General features: G+C 44.5%; 1 long non-coding RNA gene across 1 annotated transcript in view; it reads left to right on the top strand.

Annotated features, from left to right (window-relative positions):
* The window catches only part of LOC307035204, a 29,105-nt gene extending 6,881 nt beyond the window's left edge, over positions 1-22,224 (top strand). Inside the window, exon 2 of the long non-coding RNA XR_013807048.1 lies at positions 18,106-22,224. This is a non-coding gene — a long non-coding RNA (uncharacterized lncRNA). The remainder of the gene's footprint in view (positions 1-18,105) is intronic.
* Positions 22,225-22,668: the final 444 nt, after the last annotated feature.

Below are 22,668 nucleotides of genomic sequence, written 5' to 3'. Positions count from 1 at the left end.
GAAAAGAAGTTCCGTGATAACTTTAGATCGCCCATTTGTCGAGAAGCTACCCGACGAATTTGGAGTCGTACGGATAAAGTCCCTAGGAGGAGTTCGTTAAAGTGCGGAGGACGAAAAACGCGATAAATCGCGTTTTTCCAACTCCAAATTCAAAATGGACGACTTGCTGTACGTTATTTTATACCCCTCCAAGAGGCTTTTTTGCTCGTCTCCGCACCCTAGATATGCGTAGCGAGTTTCGTTGGTTTACGTGAAAGTTAAAGTAGGGGGAGTTAACGTTAAAAACGGAAGTGGGCGTGGCCTACGCAATTTTTTACCAAAGATCCGGTACCAATTACACATCGCAATTTTCACGACTTCTGATGCGCATGCGAAATTTGGTGAGTTTTCATATATGTTGCGGGGGTCAAAAGTGCGCGCAATGTATTCAAATAATAATCAGAAGAAGAATTAAAGCTGCAAGCAGCGTTGATCGGGTCTTCGACGCCGACGCTCCGCAGGCTGTTGTCCGCACGTCGACGTGTCGCGAAAGGCGTCTCGAGGACTCGGCCGTAGGCAAACGTGGGAAGTTTCAGGCCGATCGGACGACGTACATAGGAGTCACAGCAGTATCACAAACATTGTGTTTGATGGCGAGTGATCTGTCGCCATGGCAACGGAATTTGATGACACCCCATAATACGCCTAAATGTGTTGAGGGCTGCATCGTTATCAAACCTGTGAAGTTTTGGGCCGTTTGGACCATTTTCCATTGAGTTAACACAACATTGGGTTTTATGGCGAGTGATCTGTCGCCATGGCAACGGAATTTGATCACACCCCATAATACGCCTAGATGTGTTGAGGGCCGGACCAGTAGCCATCATCTGAAGTCTGGTGCCGTTTTGACGATTTTCCATTGAGTTAACACAACATCGTGTTTTTTGGCGAGGGATGCGTTGCCATGGCAACGGCATATGATGACACCCCATAATTGACATAGAGCTGTTGAGGCATGGACCGGTGATATACAAGTGAAGATTGGGGGACGATGGGACCGTGTCCATTGGAGTTACAGCGACACCGTGTTTTATGGCGAGGGATGCGTTGCCATGGAAACGGCAAATGATGACATCCCATAATTGGCATAGAGCTGTTGAGGGCCGGACCATTAATGATAGTCTGAAGTCTGGTGCGGTTTGGACGATTTTCCGTTGAGTTAACACAACATCGTGTTTTTTGGCGAGGGATGCGTTGCCATGGAAACGGCATATGGTGACACCCCATAATTGACATAGAGCTGTTGAGGGCCGGACCATTAATGATAGCCTGAAGTCTGGTGCCGTTTGGACGATTTTCCATTGAGTTAACACAACATCGTGTTTTTTGGCGAGCGATGCGTTGCCATGGAAACGGCATACGGTGAGATCTGAGATTTCACGTAGAGCTGTTGAGGCATGAACCGGTGATATAAAAGTGAAGATTGGGGGACGATGGGACCGTGTCCATTGGAGTTACAGCGACACCGTGTTTTATGGCGAGGGATGCGTTGCCATGGTAACGCCATATTAAGTAACATGGGATTTGACGTAGAGCTGTTCAGGGCTGCAGTGTTAACCATCACGTGAAGTTTGGTGGCGTTCTGAGCATGTCAGTTTGAGTTATGACATCATGGTGTTCCATGGCGAGGGATGGCCTAGCATCGAGCGAACGCGAACTTTGGCGCCAAATCACGGCTACGCCGTGCGAAAGAAAAAAATGTCCGTGATAACTTTAGATCGCCCATTTGTGGAGAAGCTACCCGAGGAATTTGGAGTGGTACGGATAAAGTCCCTAGGAGGAGTTCGTTAAAGTGCGAGGGACGAAAAACAAGATAAATCGCGTTTTTCCAACGCCAAATTCAAAATGGCCGACTTCCTGTACGTTATTTTATACCCCTCCAAGAGGCTTTTTTGCTCGTCTCCGCACCCTAGATATGCGTAGCGAGTTTCGTTCGTTTACGTGAAAGTTAAAGTGGGGGGAGTTAACGTTAAAAACGGAAGTGGGCGTGGCCTACGCAATTTTTGACGCAAAGTTCCGGAACCAATTACACATCGCAATTTTCACGACTTCTGACGCGCGTGCGAAATTTGGTGAGTTTTCACATATGTTGCGGGGGTCAAAAGTGCGCGCAATGTATTAAAATAATAATCAGAATAATAATAATCGCACCGATATCAATAATGTTCGGCCTAGGGTGGCCGAGGTCACATGGGCGCGAGCGCCCATGTGACTAGGTTGGCGTGGGCCACCTACTGTCATGATTTAGGCCACTTTTGATGGGCTTTTGCCCGTCTTTTTCCCTGTTTTGTGTGTGCTTCGCAGGTTTATCGGTCGCTGCGCGACCGATTTCAATAGGGTCTTCGCCGACCTAGGTCTCAGACCCTAATAATAATAATAATTAAAGCTGCGAGCAGCGTTGAGCGGGTCTTCGACGTTCCGCAGGCTGTTGTCCGCACGTCGACGTGTCTAGGTGTCTGAAGGACTCGGCCGTTGGCAAACGTGGGAAGTTTCAGGCCGATCGGACAATGTATTTAGGAGTTACAGCAGTATCAGATACATTGTGTTTGATGGCGAGGGATCTGTCGCCATGGCAACGGAATTTGCTGAAACCCCATAATACGCCTAGATGTGTTGAGGGCTGCATCGTTATCAGATCTGTGAAGTTTTGGGCCGTTTGGAGCATGTTAACTGGAGTTATGAGAAAACCGTGTTTCACGGAGACCATTTTGTTATCATAGCAACGAAATTTGACAAAATCTCAAAAGTGACACATATATGTGTCGAGGGCTTGACAGTTAGCACACATGTAAAGTTTGAACAGTTTTCGACCATATACACAGGACTTATAGCAATATCGTGGTTAACGGCAAGGGGTGTGTTGCCATGGCAACAGCTTTTGGGGAAAACTCACTATTGTCATATTGAGGTGTTGAGGGACAAACCATTAGCCATCATCTAAAGTCTGGTGCCGTTTGGATGATTTTCCATTGAGTTAGGACAACACCATGTTTCATGGCGAGGGAAGTGTTGCCATGGAAACGGCATATGGTGAGATCTCAGATTTCACGTAGAGCTGTTGAGGCATTGACCGGTGATATAAAAGTTAAGACTGGTGGACGATGGGACCTTGTCCATTGGAGTTACGACAACACCAGGTTTATTGGCGGGGGACGCATTGCCATGGCAACGGCATATGAGGTCATCCCATAATTGACATAGAGCTGTTGAGGGCCGGACCATTAATGATAGTCTGAAGTCCGGTGCCGTTTGGACGATTTTCCATTGAATTAGGACAACACCGTGTTTCATGGCGAGGGATCTGTTGCCATGGCAACGGCATATGATGACATCCCATAATTGGCATAGAGCTGTTGAGGGCCGGACCATTAATGATAGTCTGAAGTCTGGTGCAGTTTGGACCATTTTCCATTGAGTTAGGACAACACCGTGTTTCATGGCGAGGGAACTGTCGCCATGGCAACAGCATATGATGACATCCCATAATTGGCAGAGAGCTGTTGAGGGCCGGACCATTAATGATAGTCTGAAGTCTGGTGCCGTTTGGAGGATTTTCCATTGAATTACAACAACACCAGGTTTTTTGGCGAGGGACGCGTTGCCATCGAAACGGCATATGATGACATCCCATAATTGGCGGAGAGCTGTTGAGGGCCGGACCATTAGCCATCATATGAAGTCTGGTGCCGTTTGGACTATTTTCCATTGACTTACAACAACATGGTATTTTATGGCGAAGGAAGCGTTGCCATGGAAACGGCATATGATGACATCCCATAATTGACATAGAGCTGTTGAGGGCCGGACCATTAATGATAGTCTGAAGTCTGGTGCCGTTTGGATGATTTTCCATGGAGTTACGTCAATACCGGGTTTTTTGGCGAGGGAAGTGTTGCCATGGAAACGGCATATGGTGAGATCTCGGATTTCACGTAGAGCTGTTGAGGCATTGACCGGTGATATAAAAGTTAAGTCTGGGGGACGATGGGACCTTGTCCATTGGAGTTACGACAACACCAGGTTTATTGGCGGGGGACGCATTGCCATGGCAACGGCATATGAGGACATCCCATAATTGACATAGAGCTGTTGAGGGCCGGACCATTAATGATAGTCTGAAGTCTGGTGCAGTTTGGACCATTGTCCATTGAGTTAGGACAACACCGTGTTTCATGGCGAGGGAACTGTCGCCATGGCAACGGCATATGAGGACATTCCATAATTGACGTAGAGCTGTTGAGGGCCGGACCATTAATGATAGTCTGAAGTTTGGTGCTGTTTGGACGATTTTCCATTGACTTACAACAACATCGTATTTTTTGGCGAAGGATGGGTTGCCATGGAAACGGCATATGTTGACATCCCCTAATTGAGAGAGAGCTGTTGAGGGCCGGACCATTAATGATAGTCTGAAGTCTGGTGCCGTTTGGACGATTTTCCATTGAATTACAAAAAGACCAGGTTTTTTGGCGAGGGAAGCGTTGCCATGGAAACGACAAATGGTGAGATTTCATATTTAACGTAGAGCTGTTGAGGCATGGACAGGTGATATAAAAGTGAAGATTGGGGGACGATGGGACCGTGTCCATTGGAGTTACAGCGACAACGTGTTTAATGGCGAAGGATCCGTTGCCATGGTAACGGCAAATGAAGTAACATCAGATTTGACCTAGAGCTGTTCAGGGCCGCAGTGTTAACCATCATGTGAAGTTTGGTGGCGTTCTGAGTATTTCAGTTGGCGTTATGCCATCATCGTGTTCCATGGCAAGGGACCGCCTAGCATCGAGCGAACGCGAACTTTGGCGCCAAATCATAAATCGTGTTTTTCCAACGCCAAATTCAAAATGGCCGACTTGCTGTACGTTATTTTATACCCCTCCAAGAGGCTTTTTTGCTCGTCTCCGCACCCTAGATATGCGTAGCGAGTTTCGTTGGTTTACGTGAAAGTTAAAGTAGGGGGAGTTAACGTTAAAAACGGAAGTGGGCGTGGTCTACGCAATTTTTTACGCAAAGTTGCGGTACCAATTACACATCGCTATTTTCACGACTTCTGATGCGCATGCGAAATTTGGTGAGTTTTCACATATGTTGCGGGGGTCAAAAGTGCGCGCAATGTATTCAAATAATAATCAGAAGAATAATAATAATAATAATTAAAGCTGCGAGCAGCGTTGAGCGGGTCTTCGACGCTCCGCAGGCTGTTGTCTGCACGTCGAAGTCAGGCAGATGTCTCGAGGACTCGGCCGTTGGCAAACGTGGGAAGTTTCAGGCCGATCGGACAACGTACACAGGAGTTACAGCAGTATCACAAACATTGTGTTTGATGGGGAGTGATCTATCGCCATGGCAACGGAATTTGATGACACCCCATAATACGCCTAGATGTGTTGAGGGCTGCATCGTTATCAAACCTGTGAAGTTTTGGGCCGTTTGGAGCAAGTTAACTGGAGTTATGAGAGAACCGTGTTTCACGGTGACCATTTAGTTACCATAGCAACGACATTTGACGAAATCTCAAAACTGACACATATATGTCTCGAGGGGTTGACCGTTAGCACACATGTGAAATTTGAACACTTTTTTACCATTTACACAGGAGTTCTAGCAATATCCTGCTTAACGGCGAGGGATGCGTTGCCATGGCAACAGCTTTTGAGGAAAACTCACTATTGTCATATTGAGGTGTTGAGGGCCGGACCATCAACAGTCATCTGAAGTGTGGTGCGGTTTGGACGATTTTCCATGGAATTAAGAGAACATTGTGTTTTATGGCGAGGGATTCGTTGCCATGGCAACGGCATATGATGACATCCCCTAATTGACATAGAGCTGTTGAGGGCCTGACCATTAATGATAGTCTGAAGTCTGGTGCCGTTTGGACAATTTTCCATGGAGTTATGACAATACCGGGTATTTTGGCGAGGGATGCGTTGCCATGGCAACAGCTTTTGAGGAAAACTCACTATTTTCACAGTGAGGTGTTGAGGGCTGGACCATTAACTGTGATCTGAAGTCTGGTGCCGTTTGGACGATTTTCCATTGAATTACGACAACATTGTGTTTTTTGGCGAGGGATGCGTTGCCATGGAAACGGCATATGATGACATCCCATAATTGACATAGAGCTGTTGAGGGCCGGACCATTAATGATAGTCTGAAGTCTGGTGCCGTTTGGACGATTTTCCATTGACTTACAACAACATGGTATTTTATGGCGAAGGAAGCGTTGCCATGGAAACGGCATATGATGACATCCCATAATTGACGTAGAGCTGTTGAGGGCCGGACCATTAATGATAGTCTGAAGTTTGGTGCTGTTTGGACGATTTTCCATTGACTTACAACAACATCGTATTTTTTGGCGAAGGATGCGTTGCCATGGAAACGACAAATGGTGAGATTTCATATTTAACGTAGAGCTGTTGAGGCATGGACAGGTGATATAAAAGTGAAGATTGGGGGACGATGGGAGCGTGTCCATTGGAGTTACAGCGACAACGTGTTTAATGGCGAAGGATCCGTTGCCATGGTAATGGCAAATTAAGTAACATCAGATTTGACCTAGAGCTGTTCAGGGCCGCAGTGTTAACAATCATGTGAAGTTTGGTTGCGTTCTGAGTATTTCAGTTGGCGTTATGACATCATCGTGTTCCATGGCAAGGGACCGCCTAGCATCGAGCGAACGCGAACTTTGGCGCCAAATCACGGTCATGCCGTGCGAAAAACCAAAAAACTGCATGATAACAATTTGCCGCCAATGTCTCGAGATAATACCTGACGAATTTCGAGTGGTTCGGATAAAGTCCCGAACGCGATACAAAATTCGTACGGAGGACGAAAAACGCGATAAATCGCGTTTTTCCGACACCAAATTCAAAATGGACGACTTGCTGTACGTTATTTTATCCCCCTCCAAGAGGCTTTTTTGCTCGTCTCCGCACCCTAGATATGCGTAGCGAGTTTCGTTGGTTTACGTGAAAGTTAAAGTAGGGGGAGTTAACGTAAAAAACGGAAGTGGGCGTGGTCTACGCAATTTTTTACGCAAAGTTCCGGTACCAATTACACATCGCTATTTTCACGACTTGTGATGCGCATGCGAAATTTGGTGAGTTTTCACATATGTTGCGGGGGTCAAAAGTGCGCGCAATGTATTCAAATAATAATCAGAAGAAGAATTAAAGCTGCAAGCAGCGTTGATCGGGTCTTCGACGCCGACGCTCCGCAGGCTGTTGTCCGCACGTCGACGTGTCGCGAAAGGCGTCTCGAGGACTCGGCCTTAGGCAAACGTGGGAAGTTTCAGGCCGATCGGACGACGTACATAGGAGTCACAGCAGTATCACAAACATTGTGTTTGATGGCGAGTGATCTGTCGCCATGGCAACGGAATTTGATGACACCCCATAATACGCCTAAATGTGTTGAGGGCTGCATCGTTATCAAACCTGTGAAGTTTTGGGCCGTTTGGACCATTTTCCATTGAGTTAACACAACATTGGGTTTTATGGCGAGTGATCTGTCGCCATGGCAACGGAATTTGATCACACCCCATAATACGCCTAGATGTGTTGAGGGCCGGACCAGTAGCCATCATCTGAAGTCTGGTGCCGTTTTGACGATTTTCCATTGAGTTAACACAACATCGTGTTTTTTGGCGAGGGATGCGTTGCCATGGCAACGGCATATGATGACACCCCATAATTGACATAGAGCTGTTGAGGCATGGACCGGTGATATACAAGTGAAGATTGGGGGACGATGGGACCGTGTCCATTGGAGTTACAGCGACACCGTGTTTTATGGCGAGGGATGCGTTGCCATGGAAACGGCAAATGATGACATCCCATAATTGGCATAGAGCTGTTGAGGGCCGGACCATTAATGATAGTCTGAAGTCTGGTGCGGTTTGGACGATTTTCCGTTGAGTTAACACAACATCGTGTTTTTTGGCGAGGGATGCGTTGCCATGGAAACGGCATATGGTGACACCCCATAATTGACATAGAGCTGTTGAGGGCCGGACCATTAATGATAGCCTGAAGTCTGGTGCCGTTTGGACGATTTTCCATAGAGTTAACACAACATCGTGTTTTTTGGCGAGGGATGCGTTGCCATGGCAACGGCATATGATGACACCCCATAATTGACATAGAGCTGTTGAGGGCCGGACCATTAATGATAGTCTGAAGTCTGGTGCTGTTTGGACGATTTTCCATTGAGTTAACACAACGTTGTGTTTTATGGCGAGGGATGCGTTGCCATGGCAACGGCATATGATGACATCCCATAATTGGCGTAGAGCTGTTGAGGGCCGGACCATTAATGATAATCTGAAGTCTGGTGCCGTTTGGACGATTTTCAATTGAGTTAACACAACATCGTGTTTTTTGGCGAGGGATGCGTTGCCATGGCAACGGCATATGATGACACCCCATAATTGACATAGAGCTGTTGAGGCATGAACCGGTGATATAAAAGTGAAGATTGGGGGACGATGGGACCCTGTCCATTGGAGTTACAGCGACACCGTGTTTGATGGCGAGGGATGCATTGCCATGGAAACGGCATATGATGACATCCCATAATGGACTTAGAGCTGTTGAGGGACGGACCATTAATGATAGTCTGAAGTCTGGTGCCGTTTGGACGATTTTCCGTTGAGTTACGACAACACCGGGTTTTATGGCGAGGAATCTGTCGCCATGGAAACGGCATATGATGACATCCCCTAATTGCCTTAGAGCTGTTTAGGGCCTGACCATCACCCATCATATGAAGTCTGGTGCCGTTTGGACGATTTTCCATTGAGTTAACACAACATCGTGTTTTTTGGCGAGCGATGCGTTGCCATGGAAACGGCATACGGTGAGATCTGAGATTTCACGTAGAGCTGTTGAGGCATGAACCGGTGATATAAAAGTGAAGATTGGGGGACGATGGGACCGTGTCCATTGGAGTTACAGCGACACCGTGTTTTATGGCGAGGGATGCGTTGCCATGGTAACGCCACATTAAGTAACATCGGATTTTACGTAGAGCTGTTCAGGGCCGCAGTGTTAACCATCACGTGAAGTTTGGTGGCGTTCTGAGCATGTCAGTTTGAGTTATGACATCATCGTGTTCCATGTTGAGGGATGGCCTAGCATCGAGCGAACGCGAACTTTGGCGCCAAATCACGGCTACGCCGTGCGAAAGAAAAAAATGTCCGTGATAACTTTAGATCGCCCATTTGTGGAGAAGCTACCCGAGGAATTTGGAGTGGTACGGATAAAGTCCCTAGGAGGAGTTCGTTAAAGTGCGAGGGACAAAAAACGCGATAAATCGCGTTTTTCCAACGCCAAATTCAAAATGGCCGACTTCCTGTACGTTATTTTATACCCCTCCAAGAGGCTTTTTTGCTCGTCTCCGCACCCTAGATATGCGTAGCGAGTTTCGTTCGTTTACGTGAAAGTTAAAGTGGGGGGAGTTAACGTTAAAAACGGAAGTGGGCGTGGCCTACGCAATTTTTGACGCAAAGTTCCGGAACCAATTACACATCGCAATTTTCACGACTTCTGACGCGCGTGCGAAATTTGGTGAGTTTTCACATATGTTGCGGGGGTCAAAAGTTCGCGCAATGTATTAAAATAATAATCAGAATAATAATTAAAGCTGCAAGCAGCGTTGATCGGGTCTTCGACGCCGACGCTCCGCAGGCTGTTGTCCGTACGTCGACGTGTCGCGAAAGGCGTCTCGAGGACTCGGCCGTAGGCAAACGTGGGAAGTTTCAGGCCGATCGGACGACGTACATAGGAGTCACAGCAGTATCACAAACATTGTGTTTGATGGCGAGTGATCTATCGCCATGGCAACGGAATTTGATGACACCCCATAATACGCCTAAATGTGTTGAGGGCTGCATCGTTATCAAACCTGTGAAGTTTTGGGCCGTTTGGACCATTTTCCATTGAGTTAACACAACATTGGGTTTTATGGCGAGTGATCTGTCGCCATGGCAACGGAATTTGATCACACCCCATAATACGCCTAGATGTGTTGAGGGCCGGACCAGTAGCCATCATCTGAAGTCTGGTGCCGTTTTGACGATTTTCCATTGAGTTAACACAACATCGTGTTTTTTGGCGAGGGATGCGTTGCCATGGCAACGGCATATGATGACACCCCATAATTGACATAGAGCTGTTGAGGCATGGACCGGTGATATACAAGTGAAGATTGGGGGACGATGGGACCGTGTCCATTGGAGTTACAGCGACACCGTGTTTTATGGCGAGGGATGCGTTGCCATGGAAACGGCAAATGATGACATCCCATAATTGGCATAGAGCTGTTGAGGGCCGGACCATTAATGATAGTCTGAAGTCTGGTGCGGTTTGGACGATTTTCCGTTGAGTTAACACAACATCGTGTTTTTTGGCGAGGGATGCGTTGCCATGGCAACGGCATATGATGACACCCCATAATTGACATAGAGCTGTTGAGGGCCGGACCATTAATGATAGTCTGAAGTCTGGTGCTGTTTGGACGATTTTCCATTGAGTTAACACAACGTTGTGTTTTATGGCGAGGGATGCGTTGCCATGGCAACGGCATATGATGACATCCCATAATTGGCGTAGAGCTGTTGAGGGCCGGACCATTAATGATAATCTGAAGTCTGGTGCCGTTTGGACGATTTTCCATTGAGTTAACACAACATCGTGTTTTTTGGCGAGGGATGCGTTGCCATGGCAACGGCATATGATGACACCCCATAATTGACATAGAGCTGTTGAGGCATGAACCGGTGATATAAAAGTGAAGATTGGGGGACGATGGGACCCTGTCCATTGGAGTTACAGCGACACCGTGTTTGATGGCGAGGGATGCATTGCCATGGAAACGGCATATGATGACATCCCATAATGGACTTAGAGCTGTTGAGGGACGGACCATTAATGATAGTCTGAAGTCTGGTGCCGTTTGGACGATTTTCCGTTGAGTTACGACAACACCGGGTTTTATGGCGAGGAATCTGTCGCCATGGAAACGGCATATGATGACATCCCCTAATTGACTTAGAGCTGTTTAGGGCCTGACCATCACCCATCATATGAAGTCTGGTGCCGTTTGGACGATTTTCCATTGAGTTAACACAACATCGTGTTTTTTGGCGAGCGATGCGTTGCCATGGAAACGGCATACGGTGAGATCTGAGATTTCACGTAGAGCTGTTGAGGCATGAACCGGTGATATAAAAGTGAAGATTGGGGGACGATGGGACCGTGTCCATTGGAGTTACAGCGACACCGTGTTTTATGGCGAGGGATGCGTTGCCATGGTAACGCCACATTAAGTAACATCGGATTTTACGTAGAGCTGTTCAGGGCCGCAGTGTTAACCATCACGTGAAGTTTGGTGGCGTTCTGAGCATGTCAGTTTGAGTTATGACATCATCGTGTTCCATGTTGAGGGATGGCCTAGCATCGAGCGAACGCGAACTTTGGCGCCAAATCACGGCTACGCCGTGCGAAAGAAAAAAATTTCCGTGATAACTTTAGATCGCCCATTTGTGGAGAAGCTACCCGAGGAATTTGGAGTGGTACGGATAAAGTCCCTAGGAGGAGTTCGTTAAAGTGCGAGGGACAAAAAACGCGATAAATCGCGTTTTTCCAACGCCAAATTCAAAATGGCCGACTTCCTGTACGTTATTTTATACCCCTCCAAGAGGCTTTTTTGCTCGTCTCCGCACCCTAGATATGCGTAGCGAGTTTCGTTCGTTTACGTGAAAGTTAAAGTGGGGGGAGTTAACGTTAAAAACGGAAGTGGGCGTGGCCTACGCAATTTTTGACGCAAAGTTCCGGAACCAATTACACATCGCAATTTTCACGACTTCTGACGCGCGTGCGAAATTTGGTGAGTTTTCACATATGTTGCGGGGGTCAAAAGTTCGCGCAATGTATTAAAATAATAATCAGAATAATAATTAAAGCTGCAAGCAGCGTTGATCGGGTCTTCGACGCCGACGCTCCGCAGGCTGTTGTCCGTACGTCGACGTGTCGCGAAAGGCGTCTCGAGGACTCGGCCGTAGGCAAACGTGGGAAGTTTCAGGCCGATCGGACGACGTACATAGGAGTCACAGCAGTATCACAAACATTGTGTTTGATGGCGAGTGATCTATCGCCATGGCAACGGAATTTGATGACACCCCATAATACGCCTAAATGTGTTGAGGGCTGCATCGTTATCAAACCTGTGAAGTTTTGGGCCGTTTGGACCATTTTCCATTGAGTTAACACAACATTGGGTTTTATGGCGAGTGATCTGTCGCCATGGCATCGGAATTTGATCACACCCCATAATACGCCTAGATGTGTTGAGGGCCGGACCAGTAGCCATCATCTGAAGTCTGGTGCCGTTTTGACGATTTTCCATTGAGTTAACACAACATCGTGTTTTTTGGCGAGGGATGCGTTGCCATGGCAACGGCATATGATGACACCCCATAATTGACATAGAGCTGTTGAGGCATGGACCGGTGATATACAAGTGAAGATTGGGGGACGATGGGACCGTGTCCATTGGAGTTACAGCGACACCGTGTTTTATGGCGAGGGATGCGTTGCCATGGAAACGGCAAATGATGACATCCCATAATTGGCATAGAGCTGTTGAGGGCCGGACCATTAATGATAGTCTGAAGTCTGGTGCGGTTTGGACGATTTTCCGTTGAGTTAACACAACATCGTGTTTTTTGGCGAGGGATGCGTTGCCATGGAAACGGCATATGGTGACACCCCATAATTGACATAGAGCTGTTGAGGGCCGGACCATTAATGATAGCCTGAAGTCTGGTGCCGTTTGGACGATTTTCCATTGAGTTAACACAACATCGTGTTTTTTGGCGAGCGATGCGTTGCCATGGAAACGGCATACGGTGAGATCTGAGATTTCACGTAGAGCTGTTGAGGCATGAACCGGTGATATAAAAGTGAAGATTGGGGGACGATGGGACCGTGTCCATTGGAGTTACAGCGACACCGTGTTTTATGGCGAGGGATGCGTTGCCATGGTAACGCCACATTAAGTAACATCGGATTTTACGTAGAGCTGTTCAGGGCCGCAGTGTTAACCATCACGTGAAGTTTGGTGGCGTTCTGAGCATGTCAGTTTGAGTTATGACATCATCGTGTTCCATGTTGAGGGATGGCCTAGCATCGAGCGAACGCGAACTTTGGCGCCAAATCACGGCTACGCCGTGCGAAAGAAAAACATTTCCGTGATAACTTTAGATCGCCCATTTGTGGAGAAGCTACCCGAGGAATTTGGAGTGGTACGGATAAAGTCCCTAGGAGGAGTTCGTTAAAGTGCGAGGGACGAAAAACGCGATAAATCGCGTTTTTCCAACGCCAAATTCAAAATGGCCGACTTCCTGTACGTTATTTTATACCCCTCCAAGAGGCTTTTTTGCTCGTCTCCGCACCCTAGATATGCGTAGCGAGTTTCGTTCGTTTACGTGAAAGTTAAAGTGGGGGGAGTTAACGTTAAAAACGGAAGTGGGCGTGGCCTACGCAATTTTTGACGCAAAGTTCCGGAACCAATTACACATCGCAATTTTCACGACTTCTGACGCGCGTGCGAAATTTGGTGAGTTTTCACATATGTTGCGGGGGTCAAAAGTGCGCGCAATGTATTAAAATAATAATCAGAATAATAATAATCGCACCGATATCAATAATGTTCGGCCTAGGGTGGCCGAGGTCACATGGGCGCGAGCGCCCATGTGACTAGGTTGGCGTGGGCCACCTACTGTCATGATTTAGGCCACTTTTGATGGGCTTTTGCCCGTCTTTTTCCCTGTTTTGTGTGTGTTTCGCAGGTTTATCTCAATAGGGTCTTCGCCGACCTAGGTCTCAGACCCTAATAATAATAATAATAATAATAATCGGACCGATATCAATCATGTTTATGGACGGCCTAGGATGGCCAAGTCACATGGGCGCGTCACATGGCCAAGTCACAACTCCCGCGAGCGCCCATGTGACTCGGTTGGCGTGGGCTACCTACTTTCATGATTTAGGCCACTTTTGCCCGTCTTTTGCCCTGTTTTGTGTGGGTTTTGCATGGTAAAATTGGTAAATTGATCCTACCGATATCAATCATGCGAGTCACGCGGCCTATCACCCGTCATGATTTCCGAACCTTTTCTGTGCTTTTGCCGGTCGTTTTCCCTGTTTTGTGTGTGTTTCGCAGGTTTATCGGTCGCTGTGCGACCGATTTCAATAGGGTCTTCGCCGACCTAGGTCTCAGACCCTAATAATAAATCATACAGTATGTGTCCGAAAGGGAGCAGGAGGAAGCAAACACAAAAATATACAAAAAATATACAGGATATTAAAGCAAACGATTGTAAAGGTAAAAGTATGAGCATAACAAATAAAGAAGTGTATTGTAAACATTTACATTATGATTATGATTATTTAATATATAAAGAGTATATATTATTGAATTACAAGATTAGATATACTTTAGTTGATCTAAAATATTGATGTGTTCAAATGCTCTTCAAAACACAACTGAAAGTCCATGAAACTTGTCTTTCTGTATTTGTGTACGAAGCGCCATCTCCTGGTTAAAACCTGAAATTGAAAATCTGGCAACGCCCTCTTGGAAAATAGTGGGAGGGCTTAACATTCCTCTGTACTGGTCTTTGGTAGGTCGTAGGCAGGAAGCTGTAAGCTGGAGTCTGAAATGAAGTGCTACATCTGTATGAGAGACAAAATGAGAAGAAAAAAAAATCCAGAAAATCACATTGTCTGATTTTTAAAGAATTTATTTGCAAATTATGGAGCAAAATAAGTACTTGGTCAATAACAAAAGTTCATCTCAATACTTTGTTATATACCCTTTGTTGGCAATGACAGAGGTCAAACGTTTTCTGTAAGTCTTCATAAGGTTTTCACACAATGGTTGCTGGTATTTTGGCCATTCCTCCATGCAGATCTCCTCTAGAGCAGTGATGTTTTGGGGCTGTCGCTGGGCAACACGGACTTTCAACTCCCTCCAAAGATTTTCTATGGGGTTGAGATCTGGAGACTGGCTAGGCCACTCCAGGACCTTGAAATGCTTCTTACGAAGCCACTCCTTCGTTGCCCGGGCGGTGTGTTTGGGATCATTGTCATGCTGAAAGACCCAGCCGCGTTTCATCTTCAATGCCCTTGCTGATGGAAGCAGGTTGTCACTCAAAATCTCACGATACATGGCCCCATTCATTCTTTCCTTTACACGGATCAGTCGTCCTGGTCCCTTTGCAGAAAAACAGCCCCAAAGCATGATGTTTCCACCCCCATGTTTCACAGTAGGTATGGTGTTCTTTGGATGCAACTCAGCATTCTTTCTCCTCCAAACACGTCTAGTTGAGTTTTTACCAAAAAGTTATATTTTGGTTTCATCTGACCATATGACATTCTCCCAATCCTCTTCTGGATCATCTAAATGCTCTCTAGCTAACTTCAGACGGGCCTGGACATGTACTGGCTTAAGCAGGGGGACACGTCTGGCACTGAAGGATTTGAGTCCCTGGCGGCGTAGTGTGTTACTGATGTTAGCCTTTGTTACTTTGGTCCCAGCTCTCTGCAGGTCATTGACTAGGTCCCCCCGTGTGGTTCTGGGATTTTTGCTCACCGTTCTTGTGATCATTTTGACCCCACGGGGTGAGATCTTGCGTGGAGCCCCAGATCGAGGGAGATTATCAGTGGTCTTGTATGTCTTCCATTTTCTAATAATTGCTCCCACAGTTGATTTCTTCACATCAAGCTGCTTACCTATTGCAGATTCAGTCTTCCCAGCCTGGTGCAGGTCTACAATGTTGTTTCTGGTGTCCTTTGACAGCTCTTTGGTCTTGGCCATAGTGGAGTTTGGAGTGTGACTGTTTGAGGTTGTGGACAGGTGTCTTTTATACTGATAACGAGTTCAAACAGGTGCCATTAATACAGTTAACGAGTGGAGGACAGAGGAGGCTCTTAAAGAAGAAGTTACAGGTCTGTGAGAGCCAGAAATCTTGTTTGTTTGTAGGTGACCAAATACTTATTTTACCGAGGAATTTACCAATTAATTCATTAAAAATCCTACGATGTGATTTCCTGGATTCTTTCCCCCCATTCTGTATCTCATAGTTGAAGTGTACCTAGGATGAAAATTACAGGCCTCTCTCATCTTTTTAAGTGGGAGAACCATAGCCGTGGGAACATGTTTCAAATGGGGGGTGCTGTGGGGATGACACCAGGGCTGGTTCTGACCAATGTGCTGCTAGGCAAGATTTTAGCTGGCAATGAAAAACCTCTACAAAAGACCAATACACTGCAAAAAGAGAAATATATTGACATGGTGCACACAGCTTATATAACAAGGCTTCAAATTTATTATATATTATAACATGTTTTAATTGGGGGGGTGGACTTCACATCCTCTCGGGGGGTCCGGGGGTACCCCCCCGGCAAGATTTTTTTAACATTTTAAAGTAAAATGCTTCAATTTGGTGCACTTTGAGCGCCCAATTAGAGACTGATCTAGGGGGTACAACTCTAAACACCCATATGAAAAAGATCGGTTTGCATTTTATTAATCAAATAAGTAGGTATGTGAACATTTCCAATAACCTACCATAGCCAATAACAAATACATGTAACTTATTTTATTTGTGTTGTTCATTCATATATTATTTTACCAGTTAACATTTATTTATTTATGTATATTTTAAAATCTCTCCAGTTTTAAACAATATTTTTGGTTTACTGTCCTATAGTATACATTGGAATTATTTCAAACCTGTTTTTATTTATCCTAATAATTATAAAGGTGTGCCTTGGAAATATTTGTTTACATAAATTGTGATCAAAACGTTTGAGACCCACTGAGATAACTTCGACTAAAGTGAACTATCTAAGCCCTCAGAGTCCTTTACCTCACTGAGCCTCTCAGTCTGACAGGAGAGGACTCTCCCTCCCCATTATTGTAGAAACAGCTTCTTATATCCGTTAGCGCAGCAGAAGCTAACAACAATCCCCGCCGGTACCGCGGTATCCCCTCTCTCTATCTCTCTCACTTTGGCTGTGAGCTGCGGGAGCCTGCTAAGCCAACATCCCCCACTTTCATCACTTACAGCGCCCATCGTACAGGGCAAATGGAAAATGTAACCGGGGTGAAAAGGGTGTTATCTTTACTTAATTATGAATGTTGTTACATCAAGGCTGAAAATTCGTTTTTTTTTTATTATATCTTGTGGAAGTGCAGATCCCCTGTCCTCCACCAGGGGGTGCTGCAGCACCCTCAGCACCCCTACTTCCCACGGCCCTGGGGAGAACTTGCACAATTGGTGGCTGACTAAATACTTTTTTGCCCCACTGTATATATATATATATACTGTAAGCAATTAAATAACATCCTACATTTCTTTTCACACAATACGTCTCCTCGCAGTATCAACACTAATTCGGCTGACTTTTATATTTGATCCAATTGGTAGATAGGCTGTATTTACACCATAACGGTGCAGAGCTGATAGAAAGGGACACCTGGTGGTTAAAGCACGTTATTGAATTGTATTATTTTTAATATTTCAGTCTGGCTTCCTTCAAGTTCAGTCTAAGCAACAAATTGTTTCTCATAACATTCTCACTGCTGTCCCAAATGTTTTAAACCTTGGGCAGACAAGCTGCTCCCACACGCATGCGCGCGCGCGCACACACACACACACACACACACACACACACACACACACACACACACACACACACACACACACACACACACACACACACACACACACACACACACACACACACACTTTGGATGAGTATTCACCTTGTCCACATTGCAAATTGTTGCCTTCTTTAGAGTTATTAGTAATTCAAGATTAATTATTCAATTAAATGTGGTACATAAGATAAAAAATATGAAACTTTGACTTGATGATTTTGTTCACAACATTACACCTGTCCTCTAATCTCTACCAGAAGGAGATAAGTGTGCATGTTTGGGTGTTTTAACGCTCCCGTACTGTACCTAATCTTGTTATCCTTTTCGTTACAGAGCTTGGACGATGGTGTATTGCTTGGATTCTAATCCGCGCACGTCCAATTTTGACTGACTTTCGTTCTGATGTCAATGTTAATTTGACTTCAACCCATAAGTAATTATTTAGATTAACTCAAAATTTCACATGATGATGGATTAGTGTTCCACATTTTTCCCACTAATTTGTTTTATGAATAGGCCAAAGGTAAAGAGAGAACTGACCTTGTGTCCCTTTTGTTAGTACGTGGTTCCATTTTGTCTATGGCCTTGGACGGCTTCACTAAAAGTCACCCAGTTCTGCCCTGCTACAGTCCGGCTGAGTACAGTCACAGAGATGCTATGGCTGCTCTACATGACATTAACTGTCTGGTCCGAGAATGGACACCATTTCCTGCTCCCAGAGAGAATAACACTCCTCAAACTGAACATTACAGCCGTTGATACTGTCTCACATGGGTCTGCTCCCCCCACCGAGGCATGAACCGAAAGCTTTACCTCTGCTTTGAACACTCGGAAGCCTCCCTGTCACACCACCACCTTGGGTCGGTCAGATGAGACTAACGGCTTCACTTAGGGCATTTGGGTCAGATACATGACTCTCGTTACCACAGAGTGGGTTGTTTTTTTAAGGCTATTCATACTGCTATGCAGAGGATGCCTGTAAGTTGGCAAGCTATTAAAAGCCCCTACTATTTTAAAATAGGCCTAATGTCAGGGGCCTCTTAATGTCTAATTCTGCAATTCAATTTATAGATTCTACGTCAAAACAGCTTTTATTGTTTCCAATGATAACGTTACCTTAAGTGGAGGAATGCAAACCTGTTTTCAAATGTAAGGTTTTTAATTTGTTTGACATTTCTTAGTAATGACACCCGCAGACATCCTCTATCATTGATGCTATGCCTTCAGTAGTGACTCAGATGTTAGGGGGCTGAGGCTTTTCCTCCTGCAGCAGATATGCTTTGTTCTTCAACAAATGTATACATTTCCTGCAAAATATATGTTTCTCACAATTGTTTTTTGTAAGCTGCTCACAGGTGATACTGAGTCTTCTCGATTAATAGATTATAAACTATACCATGCTTAAATGGACTCCTGAGTCAATTATATTGAGTAATTGCTTTTATATTGGGTAATTTATTTTTCAAACCTATGTGTTATGGTAGAGACAATGTATTTCTGATAAACTAATCTTTTATCAAACGGTAAATGGTGAATTAATATAATATTTAGAATCATTGAGAAGGGGTTATATCCATAGGGACTAGCTTACCTTTAACTTAAAAGAAAATGTGTCTACTATGGACTGATGAGTATATGATTCTTGCATGTTAAATTACTAACACAAACCTTACATTTATGCATGTGCATGTGTCAGGAAGGCTCCCAAATAATTCTGGGGGGCCTATCCTATTTTTGTAACTAGAGAATGCATTTCCTGAAGAAATTGCTAGTGAGAATGCTTTATGCTGAAAATCTGACGCTAAACTGTTGAAATGTAATGTGTAAGAAAAAAAGTGAATCAATCAATCAATCAATCAATGTTTATTTATATAGCCCAATATCACAAATGTTACATTTGTCTCAGTGGACTTCACAGTTTGTACAGAATATCAGTATGACAATACGACACCCTCTGTCCTTAGACCCTCACATCGTACAAGGAAAAACTTCCAGAGAAAACCCCACAGTTTAAAGGGAAAAATGGGAGAAACCTCAGGGAGAGCAACAGAGGAGGGATCCCTCTCCCAGGACGGACAGACGTGCAATAGATGCCGTGTGTAAATTGAAAAGATAATACATTTGCAACATAGGTAGTCCAAATGTTTTGAAATGCATGTGTGTATAATAAGAAGATGAATCCACGAGGATATCCATCCAGGACTTATGATCCAGGACCGCAGCCACGACTCAAGATCCAGGACTCGCAATCCATGACACAGGACCGCAGGATCATCCATGACTCCGGATCCCGGCGTATATAGACACCAAAAAGAAAGAAATTTGGGGAAGCTGGGTTAATCGGAACATGAGAGTACACAGGTATAGACAGAGAGAAGGAAGAAGTAAGATGTCCCCCGACAAACTAAGCCTATATCAGCAAAACTAGGGGCTGAATCTAATCAGCCCTAACTATAAGCTTTATCAAAAAGGAAGGTCTTAAGCGCACTCTTAAAAACGGATAGGGTGTCTGCCGTCCGAACACAAACTGGAAGCTGATTCCACAAAAGTGGAGCTTGATAAGAAAAGGCTCTGGCTCCCATTGTACTTTTAGAGACTCTAGGAACAACCAACAACCCTGCATTCTTGGAACGCAATGCCCTAGTAGGACAATAGGGTATAATGAGTTCTTTAAGGTAAGATGGCGCCTGCCCATTAAGGGCTTTGTAGGCGAGAAGAAGAATTTTAAATTCTATCCTGTGTTCTATAGGGAGCCAGTGTAAGGCAGCCAGAACAGGAGTAATGTGGTCCCTTTTCCTAGCTCTGGTTAGTACAAGAGCTGCAGCATTTTGAATCAGCTGAAGCGACTTGACTGACTTCTTGGTACACCCTGATAATAAGGAGTTACAATAATCCAGCCTTGAAGTAACAAATGCATGGACTAGTTTCTCTGCATCGTTTTGAGGCAAGATATGCCTGATTTTTGCAATGTTACGTAGATGGAAGTAGGCGGTCCTTGAAATGGATTTTATGTGGGTGTTAAAGGATAAATCCTGATCAAATATAACACCAAGATTCCTTACAGTCTCACTGGAGGCCAAATTAATGCCATCCATAGTTAATATATCTTTAGATAATTTGTTTCGTAGATTCTTCGGGCCAAGTACAATAACTTCAGTTTTGGTCGTGTTTAACATCAAAAAATGTAAGGTCATCCACGTTTTTAAGTCCTTGAGGCAGTCTTGAATTTTATTTAGATGATTAATTTCATCAGGCTTGATTGATAAATATAGTTGAGTATCATCCGCATAACAATGAAAGTTTACAGAATGATTCCTTATAATATTGCCTAACGGAAGCATATATAGGGTGAACAAAATAGGTCCAAGCACTGAGCCCTGTGGCACTCCATGGCTAACTTTGGTTTGCATGGAAGATTCATCGTTGACACGTACAAACTGAGAGCGTTCAGATAGATAAGACCTAAACCAGCCTAAAGCAGTTCCCTGTATGCCAACTAAGTGCTCTAGTCTTTGCAATAGGATATCATGGTCGATAGTATCAAATGCAGCACTAAGATCGAGCAAGACAAGAATAGAGACAAGTCCCTTGTCAGAGGCTATTAGAATGTCATTTGTGACTTTAACCAGAGCTGTCTCTGTGCTATGTTGTGTTCTAAAGCCAGACTGAAAATCTTCAAATAAATCATAGTTTCTTAAGTAATCACACAGCTGTTTTGCGACTGCTTTCTCAAGAATTTTTGAGAGGAACGGAAGATTAGAAATAGGTCTATAGTTGGCTAAAACCTCTGGATCGAGGTTGTGCTTTTTAAGAGGCGGTTTTATCACTGCTACTTTGAATGATTTTGGAACATAGCCTGATAATAAAGACATATTCATAATATTTAATAAAGAAGTGCTAATTAATGGAAAAACTTCTTTTAACAGCTTAGTTGGAATCGGGTCTAAGATACACGTTGATGGTTTAGAAGAGAGAATCATTGAATTTAATTGTTCAAGGTTTATGGCTGAAAAGCATTCTAGTTTACTATCTAGTGTAATATTATTAGAACTTACGTTTCCGGGAGCTGTTGATAACACTATACTGGTCAAAGGCAAGAGGTCATTGATTTTGTTTCTAAGAGTAACAATTTTATCGTTAAAAAAGCACATAAAATCATTACTACTGAGTGCTATGGGAATAGAAGGCTCAGTCGAGCTGTGGCTCTCTGTCAGCCTGGCTACAGTGCTGAAAAGAAATCTTGCATTATTCTTATTCTCATCTATTAATGAAGAGTAGTATGCTGCTCTCGCTTTACGCAGTGCTTTCTTATATTCATTGAGAGTAATATGCCAAATTAAACGAGATTCTTCAAGTTTAGTGGAACGCCATATCCTTTCAAGTTGTCTCGACTTTTGCTTTATTTTGCGGGTTTCGGCATTATGCCATGGAGCTAATCTATGTTGTTTTATTTTCTTCTTTTTCAAAGGAGCAACAGAGTCTAATTTTATTCGCAGCGCATCTGTAGCACTATCAACAACATGATCAATTTGGGGTGGTGTACATTTTGTATAAGTTTCCTCCCCTACATGCAGACATGCTATCGAGTTAAGTATTGGTGGAATCTCTTCCTTAAATTTGGCTATAGCACTAACAGATAGGTTTCTGCTGCAGGAGCTTTTGGCTAATGCTTTGTAGTCTAGTAACAGTACTTCAAAAGTTACTAAGAAATGGTCGGATAAAGCAGGATTATGCGGTTCGACTAATAGTTGCTCAATTTCAATACCATAAGTCAGAACAAGGTCAAGAGTGTGATTATAGCAGTGGGTTGGTTTATTTACACTGACAGAAACCAACAGAATCTAATATAGAGTTAAATGCAACAGTAAGGCTATTTTTATCATCGTCAACATGAAT

The sequence above is a fragment of the Notothenia rossii genome, assembly GCF_949606895.1.
Source record: "Notothenia rossii genome assembly, chromosome: 4".
In the NCBI taxonomy this organism is placed as follows: domain Eukaryota; kingdom Metazoa; phylum Chordata; class Actinopteri; order Perciformes; family Nototheniidae; genus Notothenia; species Notothenia rossii.
The sequence above is the reverse complement of the archived record's forward strand: the minus strand, read 5'-3'. Positions and strand labels throughout refer to the sequence as shown.